Here is a 13,859-nt window from a genome sequence, read left to right on the forward strand (position 1 = left end):
TCATTAAATCAGGCCTTGACCAAGGTGTTTTACACTATGCCACAAGCCGTGCAAATACCCCCATACTCCCTCTGGCCAAATAAGGCACAGACCAGTAGCGTTTCACACATGACTTAAGAGCTCTTAATAAGGCTGTCGTCCCTTCTCATCCAGTTGTGCCAGATCCTATCACTATACTCTGATGACTCCCTCCTGATGCCACCTTCTATACGTGCATTGATCTGCAATCAGCATTATTTTCTGTCACAATCCACAAAGAGTAACGATACTGGCCGTGTTTTATGCATCCTTCAATGCCCTATCCCTGACGCCAGGAGACAGCTCTGCTCCTTTTTGGGAATGAGCAATTTTTGCAGCCCTTGGATTCTTGGTTATGCTTCCAGTGTTGCACCGATGAAAAAGATGCTTTTAGATGCATTGCTTGGTAAACTAACCTGATCTCCAGAGTGCACCACTGCGTTGGCCAAAATTAAAACTGGCCTCCATCGCCCCTGCCCTAGCCCTCCCAGATTATTCCAAATCCTTCACCATGTTCGGTGATGAGAAACAGGGCTATGCCTTAGGTGTACTCGCACAGAATCATGGGAACCTACAATGCCCAGTAGCCTACGGCCGCTCTCAGACCATGTAGCATCTGCCTTTCCCAAATATCTAAAGGCGGTGACTGCTGCTGCACTCCTGCTCTCCAAAGTTGACACCATCGCACTGGCACACCACACAAATGAGGCAGTGCCACCCTTTCTATTGGTTAAAACAAAACACCTAGTAACGGCCCGCCTCACCAAGTATGGAAAAGATTACTCCTCTCCACCACCAATATCCACCTCATCAGATGTGCCCCTCTGAATCATGCCTCCCTTTTACCCACTTCTCATGATAGTGACCCCCCATGATTGACTTGCTGCATTTGACATAGTTTCTTATCTACGACCCGACCTCAAAGATGTCCCCCTCCCCAATCCAGAGCTACAACTTTATTGACGGCTTGTGGCTTAGAAGATTCCACAGGAAATTGACGGGCAGGATTTGCAGTCTGTACCACCTTGAGCCCATAGAAGCGTTCTAGCTCCCATCAGTAAGATCAGCACAGGGTGCTGAACTTATTGCCCTCACCAGGGCCTGCACGATCGCCACACAACGCACAGCCATGATATACACGATTCCTGCTATGCCTTTGGTATCTCTCATGATTATGGAACGCTCTGGAAACAGAGAGGTTATCTCACTGCCCAAGGTACCCCTATCCTCAATGCATCCTATGTTGAAGCACTGTTTAACGCTATGTTGTTACCCACCGAGTTGGCTATTGTCAAATGTAAGGCCATACCTGGTGTTCAGACAGCATTTTGCAGGGAAATGCTTTGGCAACCAGTATGCCAAAAACACGGCCCTCCATTGCCCTCAGGCTTTCGGATTAAGTGTGCTACCTTTCCTTCTCTCATTTGAGGACCTCCTAGCATCCCTTTCCAGATTGGCGGACCTCCAAGAGGCGGCCCCCCAGAACAAGAAACAGAGCTGGGAAACTAAAGGTTGTGTGTGTTACTCTGATCGCCTAGGGCGTGATAGCACGGGGCGGTTAGTGGCCCCCTATTCATTGCTGCCATACTTGGCAAGTGTTTCTCACTCTGTGTTGGATTCAAGTAAGGGGAAAACTACCGCAAAGTTCCAAAATAATACTGGTTTGCTCCCAGGTTCCCAACCAGTGCACAGATGTACTGCACCCACTGCACAACTTGTCTTACATACAGCTCGGGAGAAGCCTGTCAAAACAACTCCCACGGCACATGACACACCCTTCAGACACTTCGTGAATTTGCAAATTGACCTGATCTCAAATGAAAAATGTGCCTCCTTTGAATATGTTCTGGTTGTCATACACATTCTCCAGATGGACTGAGGCCTACCTCTGTAAATATGCTGATTAGATCACTGCAACTAAGAGACTACTTAAGGAGTCCATCCCACGCTGTGGCCTACCATTATCCATAAACTCTGCCAGGGGCCTTCATTTCACAAGACACACTGTCCAAAACATTTGCAAGGAGCTACGTATTCTGCAAAAGCTCCACTGCTCGAAATGGGTACCTGAAAAACGGCCTTGACAAGGTGTGCCATGTAACGGGCCTAAGCTGGCCAGATGCTCTCCCTTTTGTTTTGATGGACAGTAGAAATGGTATCAGAATGCCTGGCCTGTCAACACATGAGATTGTAATAGACAGACCCATGAGGATGCCAGTGACTGCCCCACTGGCTCCAGAACAATGTAATCTTCAACTGAATGAGGATCTGATTGTGTAATATTTCAAAAAACAAATCTTCGCTGTCAGTTCTCACTTCTAGCAAATACAGGAACGACATCGTCGGCCACCTGAAGCATTGTGCCACAGGAGACTGCGTGGTCCTGAAGTTACATCTGCAAAAGTATTCCTACCAGGTCCTGCTGACAACCCACACTGCAGGCTGTTGCAGAGGACTCGACATGTGGGTCCACACCTGCCACTGTGTAAAGAAGGCGCCACCAGCTGATGAAAAGCCACAGCCAAAAGACAAGGACAACGCCACCTTGCCACCAGTGACGCCAGAAACACCAGCCCAGCTGCCACCTCAAGGGGTCCAGGACAAAGACACCCCGATGCAACTGCCCATAGGAGCCACAGAGGACAGGCTCTGTGGAGCACCCCATCCTGCACTTCTAGACAACGACACTTCGATACGAGTACAGAGGTATAACTTACAGAGTCCTCCCACCAGCACCACTGCCACCAGCAGGTAAAGCACACTGATGTCCTGCTACACCTGCCTTCTGCAGGTGGCACAAAGTTCTCAAAATGTGTTTCTTCTTCATGCAGACATAATAAAGCTGCACACCTGGAATATAGGCACCAGGGCCCACCAGTACCAGAGGTCTGGGGGGGCCGACTGAGTGAGTCTGGCGCCTCAGCAATTGCCTTTGCTCCTTCTCCAGCATCACAGACCAGCTCCACCTGACCCATGTGACATGTCAGGGTCTTTGCCTCCTAGCTGCTCTGTATACCTGCTCTTTGCATCCTCTGCCTTATTTTTGGGCAGCCTATTCTCCTGCTGAGCTGCCAGTCCACAAACATTTTCAGCACACCGACCGTCTACCTTTCTGCTCCACACCTGATCAAGCTTCTATCCTGCTAGCTTCCTGAACTTTGCCATCTGCTACATCCAGCTTCCCAGGTACAGGGATCACCAAAATTGCTTGGAACATATGGGCATAAGGCCCCATTCTGCGTAGTGTTGGACAGCAGAAGTTAGGAATATTATTGCCACTGCATGCACAGTGCATAAATTATGTTTCTCTGATCACATGCCTATCATGTTACCCCTGCTGACTGGTTTTCTGGGACGACTGCCCAGCACTTCAGTAAACATGTCCCCAGATACCAATACATTCCTCAAATTTCTCAAGGACATATGCTGATCTAATGGATTCCTCAGATTGTATGTCTGGGCACACACCCCAACACACGCTTGTGAAACAATTGCTTTCACCCCGGTGTTATTTCCTGAATTTGACTGGCCTTAGTTGTCCCCATTACAGTATACACTGCCAGGTTTACACTGCTCCACCTCCTTCTCGAGTACCATGCCCCCCAAAAGGCCAACCTGCGCCCTGTGGTCTTTACCCTGTCACATGGATGAGCAAATGGGGGTTGATGTGGCAGGACTGATACTATACCTCCTAGCAATCGCCCTCCCCTGCGAGGCCCCAGATCCTTCACCATGGCTTAGCCTGAGACCTCTTGCTACACCCGGCTCTCCTGGCATGGCCACACCCCGCCTTGGCTCAGCAGGCCACAACCTAATGCCGCCCTCGTGACCCACCCAGCTCCCCGTACCTTTCCCTTGCTGTGTACAAACACCACCTTTATAAGAAGTATTCCAGTGTTTACGGCAAATTTGCGTACTGATCGTGCGTCACAATGTGCCATGTATATAACTGACAGGTTTCTTCACAAATGTCTGCTTCCTAGTATTACCGAATGTCTACAAACGTCATGGAAACTTTCCAGGCTATATAAGATGAGCTTTGACCGAACACCGGGAGAGCTCTCCGTCTGACACCTGTCCCTTATCATTCTGTATTACGGTTTTCTGCTGTTTTTCTTTCTCTAATAATAACTTGGTTTACCTCTCAGCTGTGTCCTGACCCTTTATTGCTACATCGGCACATTACACCAGTCTTTCTCCTATTCATATCTCTCCCATTGACCTTGCATTCTCTGACTTTCACTGTGCTCTTATAACTCCATTTGACCAACACTATCCTGCTTGCACATTCACATCCTCAGCTTTTGATTGGTGCTGGTGCAAATTATGGACACTTACCCTTCTCCTAGCCTACTAAATTCTGTTCCTGCTCTTACCTCTTCATTGGACTCTGCCAAATCTGCTTACTTCACAAACCTCCCTTTGTGATAACCCTAGCAAACTTTCATCTACCCTCCAATCTTTGCTCACACCTCCACAGCCAATATCCATCACCTCCCTTTCTGCTAATGTTTTTGCTCACTACTTTTCCTCTAAGATTTGTGATACTCTCCCAGCCCTCCTCCTGTCCACTACCTCTCCCACAGTTGTTCTACTCTTAACCACTTCTCCCCTAGCTCTCTTATTGAATTAGCATTCATTCTTTTCGTACTACCAGCCCATCTCACGCTCTTATTGACCCTTTTGCTACCCAAATGATCAGAATTAGTCTCTATCACTTGCCCTTATTTCTCTGAACTCTTAAATCTCTTTGTCCAGTGGACTCTTCCCTGCCTCCTTCAAATCTGCAACTATCTGATCCCTACTGAAGAAACCCCTCTGCTGACCCAAACGTCCCAGCAAATGATCGCTCAGTTTCTCTCCTTCCCCATTATTTTACAGTCCTTGAGCGGGTGGTCTTCGACCTGATCACTAAGTGCCTTGAAGATAATGGCCTTGGAGATCCACTTCAATCTGGCTTCCATAGTAAACACTAAACTGAGACTGCAGCATGCACGTCTCCAACTTTCTCTCTAATGCTCACCCCACCAAACTCTCTTCTATGCTCATTCTTTTGGACCTTTCTGCCACTTCCAATGCTGCCGGCCATTCCCCTCTCTTTCTCTCTCTCCAGGACTTTGGGTTTTGCAAATCTACTCTTTCTTGGATCATCTCCTACCCGCAAGGTCGATCCTTTAAAATATCTTGGAACTCGCAAACCTCTGACCCCGCCCCTCTCCCCATTGGCAACCACAAAGGATTAGTCCTTGGACCTCTGCTCTTCACTCTCTATGCCTCGTACCTAGGAACACTTCTCGAACCCTTGGCTTTCCTGATCACCTTTTTGCTGATAAAACTGAAATATTTGTATCATTTTCTGCCTTCACCCCAGGCATCACAGAATGGGTTATGAATTGTCTCACTACAATTACTCAACGGATGGCTTTCCTCTGCCTCATACTGAGCTTTCACGGAAGTCCTCTTTCTCCTGGCTTCGAACGCCATCCCTCCACTCCCCTCTCCTTCCCATCTGATCTTCTTGATCCCTCACCCAAGGCTCACGATCTTGGGGTCCTCTTTGATAGCGACCTACAACTGCAACAATTCATCATTGCCACTGCTAATATTATTCACCTCAATGTTTGGAAAGACTGACCTTTTCTTACCAACCACTCTAAAAAAAAAAAAAACTCTTATCTCCACTCTCATGCTCAGAGAGCTGACTACAGCTCAAACCTGCTCCTTGGCCTTCCTATCTACACTTTCGACCTTCTAGACAGACATTGGAACCCACGCTCTCTACAACCTCCCCTACTTCAACCTATTGACAACATGCTGGTTGGCTATCCATGCACAACCTCTCTCTTTTAAAATTCCTTCTCCTAGTCTGCAAAGCTATCAATGGTCTTGTTCCTCGGTACCTGTCTGATTATATCTGTTTACTCACCATCTCATTCCCTCTGATTCTCCTGTGCACTCAACCTCAGCAGCCGCTGCCCTTCCTGCTCCTCCTTTCGCTTCCGCTCGTTCTCCCTACTCAACCCACTAGAACACACCGCCCATAACAATCAGAGCTAGCTCAACTGGGGATCTTTTCAAAGCTCACCTTAAACTTACTTTCTAAAGAGGGAGCTCCCCCTGTACTCTTCCCCCATCCGCCCTTCCTGACCCCACCTCCGCCTCCAGTGACACTTAAGAATGCTATTTTGTATATTTGAATAGTTCATATCGTTAGTTTAAATAAAGCATTTGCCCCCTCAGGTTAATGTTACCTTTTAAGTCACCTGTGTTCATATATATATATATATATATCTTAGCAAAATGTACCCATACTCTGCGCAGGTTCTATTGTTTCCGCAGCCCTTGATTTAGCCATCCTTATTCATCTCACCTCTGAAGCACTCTCTTGTGCATCCTCTTCTCAAGAAACCCACAGCCAACCCCTCCTGCCCGGCTACCTATCGCCTGATTTCTATCACTCCTTTCCTGGGCAAACTCCTGGAAAAGCTGGCCATCTCACAGCTTAATCTTCACACTGATTCTGTTGGTTGTCTCCACGACCATCAGTCTGGCTTCAGAGCAGCCAGAAACACGGAAACTGCTCTCCTGAACATCCACAAAGACCTGCCTTCCAACCTTGAATCTAATATCCCATCTGTCCTCATTCTACTCAATCTCTCCTCTGCCTTTGACACAGTCAACCATGTCATCCTGCTCAACTGCCTCCGTGATAACCTGGGTATCACCGATCAGGCTTTGGCCTGGTTGACCTCTTTGCTCTCCAACTGACCCTGCTAGGTCCAACTTGGGTCCTTCTTTTCCTCTACCTCACTCTCCACTTGTGGTGTTCCCCAGGGGTCGAACCTCTCCCTGGCTTTTCAACCAATAACTGGCACCCCTCACCCACCGCATTGCTGCTCTATGCTCCAATTTTCAGTGCTATCCGGACAACACTCGGCTCGTTTTCAGACTCCCCTCCGCCACCTCTTCTCCCTCTCTCATCTTTGACTGTCTGCAATCCAGGAGTGGTGTGCCGCCAACGACCTCTGCCTTAATGCCAGTAAGACAGAGATCTTCCTCATCGGCACACCTGCACCTACCTTTCCTGTCACTCTCCGGCCAACTTCCCTTGGTCCTCCCCCGGCTCCCCCCTGTTAGGCTAAGTACCTCTGGGTCATCTTCGACTGCATGCTGTCCTTTTCTCCACACATCTCTGGCGTCTCTAAGAAGTCAAACTACCAACTGCACCTCCTAAAAGGTATTCTTCCTTACCTCTCCTTCCCCCAGAAGCTCACTGTCTCTAGAGATCTGGTTCTCTCTAGGCTGGACTATTGCAACAGCCTTTTCTAAATCTGCCTGCAACTACTCTCCGCCCTCTGCAGCTCATCCAGAACACAACTGTGAGACTTGTCCTTGGCCTCAAGCCCAGGGATCATATCTCTCCAGCCCTGCAATCTCTTCATTGGCTCCCAGTTGCTACAAGGATTAAGTTCAAGACCCTTTGCATTGTCCACAAGGCCTTCTGGGGCCTGAGTCCTCCATACCTTCAACTCTCCCTTCAGAAATACCTTTCTACACAAGCTCTTTGCTCCTCCAACTCCAACTCCCTCAGGGTCAGTCGCTTCTCCAAGTAACCAGTTAGGGGTAGATCTTTCTTTGGCATGTCCTCTGGAACAGCCTCCCAGCCTCTCTGAAACTTGAGAACCATCTTCGGTTCCGGAAGCACTCAAGACCTTCCTCTTTGCTTCTGCCTTCGCTCTTCCTCTCTCCTGCTGATCTGTCTGCTTCGGCACTGGGCTCCTGGCTACCCTCTGATTTCGGGCCCAGATCCCTGCCCACCCAGCCGCATACCCGCAATGCCTCCTGGCACTAGGCTCTGTATCTGCAACCCTACAGTCCCCTTCCTGCACTTATTAGACACCCACTGTCTTTGCCTCATTCTTGCACTTACCACCTGCTGGCCGCACTACCTGTTGTTGTTTTGATCACATGTCCAGCACTTTCCATTCCTCCCCTGCCCCGTGCACTCTCCCTCTTCGGTCTCCCCTGCACTTGCACGATCTGTCACTGGGTCTAGTAAGATTGTTGTTTTTTGCCCTCCCTTGTTCCCCTCCCTTGCCTTGTCGGGCTCTGAAACACTTGTGTATGGGCGCGATATAAATAAAATATCATATATCATTGTTGTTCAGACCAGTCTTGATTCTGCTCAGTTGTTTCTGCAGCTCTAGACTCAGCCTGCCTTATTTGTTGTTGTTCAAGTCGGATTTACACTTTTGAGGTGTCTCAGCTGCCCTTAATGATTTCACTTTCTTTTATTTTGGATTCATTTGTCCAGTATGTTTTCGCCTATTTGGGAGGCATCTGGAAAGAGAAGAGCATAGAAATCATGCAAGATTAAAATGTATCCGGTGTGGTCCAGTGCGTTCGGTGCAAATATCTTGGAAACGGTACGTGCTTGGCCTTGAAACATGTTTTTCGAGGTCCCATAGGAGCAACAAGTTTTGTCCTCACCTCAAGATGCTTACAAGGTTCTTTATCCGGTCCTTCTATGACCACACTGCTGTTTCACAGATTCCAGTCAACAGTCTCGTCTGAAGGGGCTGAAATGCAGGGAAAGGGGTGGGGGTTCCAAATGTCATGAAGCCAGTAATGTCCAGAGGCTCTAAACAGATAACAATGCCAAATTGGTGCGGATTGATGGAACAGTGTGGAATTGTATAAGTAACAGATGATTATGATTGGTTATATATAACGTGCTTAATACCAGAGGTTTCTAAGCACGGACCCGGGGTTCGAACCTGCATTGCTTTGCGTCATATTGCCCCTGAGCTATATTTTGCTTTATTTATATAAATATATATAACAGTTATGGTTATGGTAGTTATGTTTAAGTTGCTCAACCCATAGGAAGAGCACTTTTTGGATGGCTTATAACAACGCCCCCCTGAATGAATCCTCACGAAATTTTGCAAAAAGTATATGGCCCTGTCAGATTGATCCTGCGAATAATTTTCCTCACGTCTACAGCCCGAACCGCTGGATGGATCTTCACCAAATTGTACCAAATTTGTGGCAGGAGCAGTGGCTTGTAAATTTAGTGTAATCCGCCCAGTAGTTTTTTTCTTCCAATGGCCCAAAAGTAGGTGGAAAAAACAATTTGTGATATCTGGGTTTGGTGCGCAAACATCGGGTGATTGGTCAATAAAAAACATGAGGTGCGTCATATTTTCCAAAACACCCGCCATGTTGGATCCACGGACAGCCGCAACTGACTGCGGACGGATCGGTGGGGAAAAAGTTTAGAAAACACATTCTTGATAATTTGGTGTTGGAAAGGGGGCTAGGAAGGGTTGGGTCTTTGTAGAGGTGGAAAAAGAGCATTCGTGCGGCAGTCCACGGACATCGCGCTAGTCCATGGACAGAGTTTTGGGCGGACAGCTTGAGAAACACATATGTGACTGAAAGAGGGCTTGGTCAGAGTAGGGGAGTGGAATATAGATATGGGGATGTTTTCATAGGTGAAAAATAGGGTTGCTGGTCCATTTCGAGGTCTGTAAACGTCATTTGAGTTGGGAAGGGGGAGGTTCAGGGCGAGTTGTGTTATTCTAATATGTATTTTATGTCCTTTTTATGTATGGTTTAAAATGCAAGAATCTGGCCACTGGCCACAACCACCACAGCACAATACGCCCATGCAACCAAGAAACTGGCTATTGTCCACAACCATTATCATATGTGTATAGAAATTGAATCTGGCTACTGGATACAACCATTATAATAATGTGTATAGTAATTATAGATAGTGTGGAGGCAGTATACAGTATTTGTAACATGGGCACATAATACAATTGAAGTGCTGATTGATGTAGCATTGAGGGTATGGGTTGCGTTTGTTGTACATAGTAATGAAGGAGAAATCTTTGCTTCTTTCTCTGTGAAAAAAAACATAGTATAACATGTTAGGCAGGATAGTTTAAAATGTTTCATTGCATTCAATCTCACATATTCATGTACATTTTAGACCCTCATACTCAGTACGTTTGAAGTACTATGTTTGGAACAACATTACTGTTTGTTCTGCACAGTTTGTTTGCATAATCATTGTCATTAGGAAAAAAAATCCATACAGGATTATAACATTTAAAAACAAATCCTACTACATTTATGTGAGTTTAAGTTTGACAGTATGTTTGTTTGAAGCGTGCAGTACTTAAGGGAATGTTTAAAGTGCACAGATAAGTGTATTTTTTGTTACAAGCAGTTTTGGAGTAAGAAGAATCGTGATGGTGTATCTGCAATGAAGTGTAAGCAATGGTATTTTTGAAGTACTTGGATACCTGTTGGCGTATTGAAACTGTTTTGTGTTTTAAAAGCAGCATTGCAGTAGTATAGATGTAGTACGATACCAGTTGGTGTTTTCTATTTTGCTGTTCAAAAGTAGCATTGCAGTATTATGGATGCTATTCGATACCAGTTGGCGTATTCTAGATGTTCATAGTTGTACAGGTCAGGTACTAAATATAGGTTTAAGGAATATTAAGTAGGTATTTGTTAGATTTGCTGGTAATCTCTGTTGTAGAGAAACTGAAGTGCGGTTGCTTTCAAAACAACCACTTTTTTTAAAATGTATGCAGTATAGTGACCTGCAGTGGTTGTGGTAGATTATGCCTACGGTTGTGAATGTTTTCTTGCCAAGAGATACCTGCCTGTGTGTGAAGCTAGTAAGCTTGCAGTTGTTTTTGGTACCATCTGCGTTGTACCGTAAAAAAATTAGACTCAAATATTGGCTATGTGAGTTTATGTGCATGGTAGAACGATTGTCCGAATTGCAAAAAGTGCATAATATGCCATGATTTGCTTTTTGCAACAGCTGATTAAATAGAATGGATTCACAATTTGGCGTAAATACATAAACAAATTGTTAATTAGTCATGTGCTCTTGTGAAACATGGTTGCAGTGAGTGCATGTATGTTTCCACATGTATGTTATCTGGAAGATTTGATGTATAGGTATGTTTTTGGTTTCCAGTGCTTGCAGTTAGTGCAACTTCTTGTGGATCTGCCCGCGAGTTTATGGTGAATTTCACTATTACTGTACAGTAGTCCAACTCTTGCCTTAATCCTGAGACACTGTAAGTGTTAGGATTATTTGTGGCATTTCTATGAAGGATGAGCATTTGCAAACACAACTGGTCTGAGCCGTTCAAGTAAATGTTTTGAACAATTGGTATGGCAATTGGAACAGAAGTTTGATTTCTACATTTGCATAACAATTTACACTGGTTGCGTTGTTTTAAATGGCCCAGAGAGTTCTGTCTGTGTGTCATTTTTGTTTAGAAGAAAGATTTCTCTTTTTATCCGCTGATGGATGTGCAATTGTTTGCACTCAGTCGTTTTGAGGTTCTACTGCTTGATGGTGTAGCAGTTGTTTTTTTTCTTTGGTGGTATTGTTTTGAGATCTCTTATGTTCTGTTTGCATTCATTTTCTTTTTAGAACTTTACCTTTTTGAGGAACAGGGTACTGGTCTAGATGGGGTGTGTAGAGTGCACATAGTCTGTTCTGTTGTATTCTAGGATGCAAGGAATGTCAGCCTTGACTTTGTGTGCATCAAAATTAACTAGGAATAGTCCTTTGAGTGTACATAGACGTGAACGTGCTACATAACTCGTAGCTTTTTTAAAGACTGTGCTGCCAATGTCTGCATTTGCAAGAGACCGAGAGAATTGTTCTCTGCGTACATAAATGTCTTGTAAAAGAAGGAATTGTGCTGTTGTGCATCCTTTTAACTTTTGAAAGTTTGTCAAAGTGGATGTTGACAATCTGAATGTTGTCATGTGGATACATCTGGAAGCCAACAACTGTACCAATTGCTCCATTGACTAAACCTTGCTCTACGTCAAGGTCACGTTACAAATTGCTATGCAGTTTAGACACATTAACATTTTCTCCAGCCCAGCTGTGTTGGACATATATTTTTCTAATCTATTTAGTCGTGCTGCTGCTTATTGACACATAGGGAGTGTCATGCCGCGCACTTCCAGTTTGTCTCTGGAGCTAATATACAATCTTGGTTGCATTTCATTTTTTAACATTGTATCATTGAATTGACTACAGCTTGCTAGGGTTGGCAATAAGGACATTCATTTTACATTTTTTGTGTTAATTTTTAAATGACATCAGGAGCATATGCGTTACGCCCATATAGCTCATGAATGAGTCTACTATTTAAGATGGAGTGTGCATCTTTAGAAAGAAGACCAGTTCTAAGGCTTTTTAAAATGTTAGCATAGGTGAGGTCGGCAGACAGACAGATGTTTTGAGTTAGTTCTCTGTATTGGAAATGTTGCCAGAGATTTACATTTCCTATGCTGCCAAGTGTGTTGCGGCACTGTTTGTGTCCTAAGGTTTGAAAAATAGGTTCACCTTTCACTGGTGATAACTGTAGGAGATCTCCAAAAAGAATAACATGTTTTCCTCCAAAGAGTTGTGCTTAGTCAGTTTTTAGGACTTCTTGAAATCAGAGATGAATTAAAGCCAACATAAGATTGCAAACCATGCTTACCTCATCTATTAGGAGCATTTTCATTTGTTTCAGAATTCTGAATACTTCAGTAGCAGCTTCTGCTGATAGTTTGCAGTATTCTAATTTTGTTTATATATTTGTGTATATAGCACACCAAACCCGGAGTTATATAGGCGCTTATGCTTAAGAGATTGGTTACAGTGGTTATGGTTACAGGACAGAAAGCGCAGGAAGTAATTATTACATCATAGAAAGCGATACAGAGGTAGTTGCATCACAGGCAAAAGTGCAAGAGTTCAAGTGGACACAATCATGGAGCCTAACCCCATGTTGCAGGGCAGCTGTGACACAAAGATGCAGTAAAGTCAATCGAGATGGCATATTCATGGAATCTAACCCCATGTTGCCAGAGAGCTGCGACACAAAGATGCAGTAAAGTCAATCAAGATGGCATATTCATGGAGTCTAGCCCCATGATGCAGGGAGTCTACGACACAAAGATGCAGTAAAGACAAGCAGATGGGCACATTCAAGGAACCTAACGCCATGTTGCAGGCGTCCGCGACACAAAGAATCAGTAAAGTCAATCAGATGGGCACATTCAAGTAGCCTAGCCCCATGTTGCCAGATGGCTGCAACACAAAGATGCAGTAAAGTCAATCAAGATGGCATATTCATGAAGCCTAACCCCATGTTACAGGACGGCTGTGACACAAAGATGCAGTAGAGTCAATCAAGATGGCATTTTCACGGAGCCTAACCCCATGTTGCAGGGCGGCTGCGATACAAAGATGCAGGAAGGCAAATTAGGAGGGCATAATCGGGCACATGCATTCAACAGGGGAGACAGCTAAATACAGGGTTCAGGCACAATGGCACATGCATTCAACAGGGAAGACTGCTAAATACAGGGTTCATGCATACTGGTACATGCAGGGGGACAGCTAAATACAGGGTTTAGGCACACTGGCACATGCATTCAACAGGGAGACAGCTAAACACAGGGTTCAGGCACACTTGCAAATGCATACAAAAGCGGGGACAGCTTAATACAGGGTTCAGGCACACTGGCACATGCATACAACGGGTTTGATGTTCTACTGGAAGGAGCAGTAGTCTGTGTAAAGTAACACCTCTCTGTTGTAGGCAGCTAAACCTGAAAGGCTATTGTTTACGTTTTGTCGAAATGTGCAGATTTTAATTAAGAATGTTTTTCCAGAACCAGCTTCACCACTTACATAGAGGAGCAGAGGTTTATAATTTTGACCGTTTATGAGTTTTACTTTCATGCTTCAAACCATGTTCAATTTCTTCAGCCACTTCTAGGTAAATGGTATA

This window comes from Ambystoma mexicanum, chromosome 1p (genome assembly GCF_040938575.1).
Source record: "Ambystoma mexicanum isolate Mex_15411 chromosome 1p, UKY_AmexF1_1, whole genome shotgun sequence".
Classification (NCBI taxonomy): Eukaryota; Metazoa; Chordata; class Amphibia; order Caudata; family Ambystomatidae; genus Ambystoma; species Ambystoma mexicanum.